The sequence below is a fragment of the Halichoerus grypus genome, chromosome 7 (genome assembly GCF_964656455.1).
Source record: "Halichoerus grypus chromosome 7, mHalGry1.hap1.1, whole genome shotgun sequence".
Classification (NCBI taxonomy): domain Eukaryota; kingdom Metazoa; phylum Chordata; class Mammalia; order Carnivora; family Phocidae; genus Halichoerus; species Halichoerus grypus.
In genome coordinates, this window is record NC_135718.1 from 105,334,205 (window position 1) to 105,339,773 (window position 5,569).

Consider the following 5,569-nt stretch of genomic DNA (forward strand, 5'->3'; position numbering starts at 1 on the left):
TAGAAGATTTTATTTATTTGACAGAGAGAGACACAGCGAGAGAGGGAACACAAGCAGGGGGAGTGGGAGAGGGAGAAGCAGGCTCCCCGCGGAGCAGGGAGCCCGATGCGGGGCTCGATCCCAGCACCCTGGGATCATGACCTGAGCCGAAGGCAGACGCTCAACGACTGAGCCACCCAGGTGCCCAGGAATTTTTATATGTGAAAGTAGACTTACAGGATCCTGGGGGCAGTGTGTGTGTGTGTGTGTGTGTGTGTGTGTGTGTGTGTGTGTGTGTGTGTGTGGTCAGGCTAGGGTTGTCTTTTGCCCTTAGCAAAGTATTAACATCAAGGCAGCTGAGTCCCTAGAGGAATGTCCCTCTGCCTGTTTCAAGGACTTGTCAGTGGGCTGTAGGCAGTAAGGAAATTTATTTTTCTTCTGCCTTTGTTCCCCACATCAGTTGTGACAGAGACTATATGGTTCATAAGCCTAAAATCTTCGCTATCTGGCCCTTCACAGGAAAAGTCTGCTGCCCCGTCTGCTGCCCCTTAGCCTAGAAGATACTACTTCAAATTAGGCACTCAAGGAGATGACGCGCAGGGGAGGTGACCTCATGGCAGGTAATAAATCATCAGTAATCAAGACAATATCTTCAGCACCGGAATCTCCTGGCTTTAAAAAGGAACCACCCAAAGAGAAAGACTTTCGAAACCCAGGGCTCAGAGGGGTCTGTGCAACAACTTTATTTCGAGCTGTGAATCCAGAGCTCTTCATTAAACTTAACCACCCTGTAATGGCTTTCGGATTGATAACCCTTTCACTTTGCGTGGCATATATTGGTTATCTACATGCAACACAAGAGAATACAAAGGACATATATGAAGCTGTTGGTAGTGAGGGACACAGTTACATGAGGAGGAGAACATCTGAATGGGATTAATAATGCTGGATACCGCAGATGGAGCTTCGTAAAAGGCTCTGAAATCTTTGAAGGAAAGACTTTGTGAGTGCATACTATCAGCTTCTTGTTCTGGAACGTGTTGATGAGGAGAGAAGGTAGCAGTTGCCGCCAGGCCTTGAGGCTGCAGTCCTTACCTCATTCTTTTTCCACAGCAGGAGCTTCTCAATATTTTTCTTTTATTAAGTCCTCGTATCAAAGTGCCAGGAGAATGGAAATCGTTTTGTTAATTATTAAGTTCTATATAATAAAAGTACCCGGTGCTATCAAAAAAAAAAAAAAAAAAAAAAAGGCACTCAAATCTTTGTTGAATGAATCGAGCCACCATATGCAAGTGGCTCTCCGACCTTACTCATCCCTTCTGAGCTAAAGCCCATATCCGTCACAGACCATTGACTGAGGATACTACCACTGGAGTGAACAGTTACCAGTGCACTATTCCACTGAGGCTCATGCAGAAAAGTTTCCAAGATAAGACATTTTTTTGGGTCTATAAAACTAAAGGCAAATCTTTAGAGTATTACTTGTATTTGCCTTGGTTCTTTCTCTTGAAATTGCTGAAGACTATTTTTTTATGTGGTTCTTCCAAAAGCTCCTAAACCTCTCATCACAGATTAGTACCCACCATAGGACAAAAGCAGTGCATACAGAAAGATCCTTAAAATCATCTTCAGGGAGGACGCCTGGGTGGCTCAGTCGTTAAGCGTCTGCCTTCAGCTCAGGTCATGATCCCGGGGTCCTGGGATCGAGGCCCACATTGGGCTCCCTGCTCCGCGGGAAGCCTGCTTCTCCCTCTCCCACTCCCCCGGCTTGTGTTCCCTCTCTTGCTCTCTCTCTCTCTGTCAAATAAATAAATTAAAAAAAAAAAAAAATCATCTTCAGGGACATGACAAATATTTTGCACAATAATTGGTTAACCGGTGGGCACTTGGCTGGCTCCAGGCAGTAGAGCGTGTGACACTTGATCTTGGGGTTGTGAGTTCGAGCTCCAGGTAGGGTATAGGGATTGCTTAAAATAAATAAATATAATCTTAAAAAAAAATAATTGGTTAACCTATACTGTTCATGAGAATCTCTACCCAGTTCCAACCCAAGATCTCGCTTGGAGCTTGGGTACTAGGGAGTTTGCTTCTCAAACTGATCAAGGACACATGACTCACAGAAAATTGAGAAATTAAAACCATATACAAATGGAAAGATTTCTTCTCACATTAAGAAACTGTAAAGATCTCAGGTAAAAGAAAGGAATCATTCTAGTGCCAATCATGGCAGTTGGATATCTGAGTGACTAAGGATGTGTGTAGTAAAATCTATTAACAGAGATAAGAGCCTGATCCTCAGTAAGCAGGATTTATTACTATTGTTTTCTTAATGTAAATTCTATGCCCAATGTGGGGCTCCAACTCACCACCCCAAGATTAAGAGTCGCATGTTCTACCGACTGAGCCAGCCGGGCATCCCCTCAGTACATAGAATTGAGAGATAAATACGGACTACAAGGCTTACTATGTTTTGCAAAACTATACAATTTCTTAGTCAACTTAAACCTCCTCTAAACTCCATGTTTACCTTTTGTTTTTTAAGTGACAGCTGAAACAGATCATTGTGTTATTCTGTGTACTTCTTCAGCTTCAACTGGCACTCCTGTCTTGGACTTTGTTTTGTATATACTGAATCTATCCTCATACCTTTTACTTATTGTTGGTAAACTTTTTATTTTAGTGTTTTTAGATTTACAGAAAAACTACAAAGGAAGCAAGAGTTCTCATATATCCTACACCCATTTCCCCCTATTATTAACATCTTACATTATTATGGTACATTTGTTACAATTAATGAATCGATACTCACAAGTTAATATCAAGCCCATACTTTATTCAGATTTCCTTGGATTTTATGTAATGCCCTTTTCTGTTTCGTGATCCCATTCAGGATGTTATATCACATTTAGTCATGTCTTCTCAACTCCTCATGGCTGTGACTGTTTCTCACCTCCCTTGTTTTGAGGAGTAGTGGTTATTTAGTAGGATGTCCCTCAACAGGCATTTTACCTAATATTTTTCTCATTTTGGCTGGGGTTATGAATTTTTGGGAGGAAAACCACAGAATTAAATAAAGTGCCATTTTCAGGGTGCCCAGGTGGCTCAGTCGGTTAAGCGTCTGCCTTCGGCTCAGGTCATGATCCCAGGGTCCTGGGATCGAGCCCCAGATCGGGCTCTCTGCTCAGGGGGAAGCCTGCTTCTCCCTCTGCTTCTGCTGCTCCCACTGCTTGTGCTCGCTCCCTCTCTGTCAAATAAATAAAATCTTTAAAAAAAAAACAAAGTGCCATTTTCATTACAACATATCAGGAGTACCCTTTTACCAACATGACATAACGTATGATGTTGACCCTGATCACCCGGGTAAGGTAGTGTTTGTCAGGTTTTTCCATTGTCAAATTACTTCTTTCCATACTGTAGTTTTTTTTTAAAGATTTATTCATTTATTTTAGAGAGGGAGAGAAAGGGAGAGAGAGTGAGAGGAGGGGCAGAGGGAGAGAGAGAATCCTCAAGCAGATTCCCCACTGAGTGCAGGGGCCTGCTGACTCAGGGTTTTGAATTCACAACCCTGAGATCATGACCTGAGCTGAAACCAAGAGTTGGTTGCTTAACCCACTGAGCCACCCACGTGCCCCACTCTAAACTATAGAGAACAAACTGATGGTTACCAGAGGGCCGGTGGGTGGGGGGATGATGAAATAGGTGAAGGGGATCAAGAGTACACTTACCATGACGAGCGCTGGGTATAGAATTGTTGAATCACTATATTGTACACCCAAAACTATTACACTGTATGATAACTACCTAGAATTTAAATAAAAACTTTAGACCTAAGCTGTTCATATTGACTTGCTTTCAAAGAGTACAGTAGGTCTTTTTTTTTTTTTTTTTTTTTTTTAAGGAGTAAGGCATTATATTCCAACCCCTTACACAATTGGGAATTCTGCATGGGTAATTTCTCACATCTCTCCCTTTGTTTATTCAATCATTTACATCAGTAAATATTCATGAATATTTATTTTATATTTTGGGTTATAATCTATACTCCAATACTAGTTTATTTTGTTGCTCAAATTGTCCCAGCTTTGGCCGCTAGTTGGACCAATTTCTTTGCTTCCCTTGGTCTTGAATATTCCTTTGCCTCTTATACCTGAACTCTCACTTGCTCTTCATGATTCAACTGTTATTTCCTCCAGGAAAATAATAACCACCTGATAACCACCCCTACTCCCAGCCCTTAGTCTCCTGCCACTCTGGTTATGTTGTGACTCTATCTACCTAAAATTTATGCCTACTACGGCACTTAGGCACAGTCTACTTGTCTGTCTCTCCCACTGGACAGTGAGCTTTTTGAGAGTAGGTATATTTTATTTTCTATGCCTAGTATGTAGTATATAGTGCCTCACTCACACAAAGCAGGATCTCAACAAATACCTCTAGAACAATCACTGTGGTTTTTCTCTTCAGTCCAAAAATCCAAGAGTGCCCCACATAAACCAGAAGCCACAGAGGGCTTGGTAACTAACCACTCTGGGAGGAACTATAAGGTGTTACTGTTGTATTTAATGTCATGTAACACAACAGGCTCAGGATCTAAGTTAACACTTCCTCAAGTCTCATTTCTAAGTAAGCAGACTTTTCTAACAAATCCTTGTTACATTTGAGTAGTTACATTCAGGTCAATAGCCAATTAATTACCTTTATATTCAGAACCAAGGCTGAGGAGCTTCTAGTTCTGAGACTGGAGAAGTGAGGTTTCCAAAACAGCACACAGACATTTTAGCCATGAGGTTCTCAAGAGCCACATCTGTGGTTGAGGATTGTATAACCACTGAAGAAATGAATTTGCTGAGTTGTATTCTTTGTCACAAATTATTATGAGAAAATGACTTTAATCAAGAATCTTTCAAGATACAGGAATTAAAACTGTGGTAAACTCCATCAAGCTGAAGTAGGTTTTTAGGTTGGATCATGCTACCACTTTAGTTGGAGCCACCATTAACTCTTGACTCATCACCTTAATCACACTCTTGTTCCTGTCTATCCATTCACCATAAAAATCACATCATTCCACTTAACCCTTCCTATTAACTGCTTCTGTAACAAAATTCAAATTCTTAACCATGCCCTAGAAGGCTCTGTATATCTGTTGACTTCCTCTAGTCCTTCAAACTCATCCTGTACTCATCTCTTCCTTGCTTAATGGCCCAGCCACGCTCATCTTCCTGAAGTTGTGGCTCAGTACCACAAATTTTTTGATGTCTAGTAGCTAAATTTTCTTATGAGAATTTTACAAAGTTCTTCAATCTTTAATGTTTAAGTAGAAGTTGTGTGCCTGAGAATAAATTCAACTATGTCTAAGAAACCCCTGCAATTCCACTGAAACAAAGATTAGATTAGATTAAAACATGAGGACCCATATTCTTCTTGAGTTAGAAGTTCTTTTGGGGTAAAAATGTACATTATCATTAAGTTTTAACTATTATGTTATTTTTCCAAGGAACAGTGATATAGTTTGATGTTGACATCTTTCAAAGACTAACTCAAACTTAAAGATGCTTTCTCCCAGGCGCCTGGGTGGCTCAGTCGTTAA

General features: G+C 40.9%; 1 pseudogene; it reads left to right on the forward strand.

The window, feature by feature from the left end:
* The first annotated feature begins 571 nt into the window (after positions 1–571).
* LOC118551472 (small integral membrane protein 8 pseudogene) lies at positions 572–919 on the forward strand (annotated as a pseudogene).
* Positions 920–5,569: the final 4,650 nt, after the last annotated feature.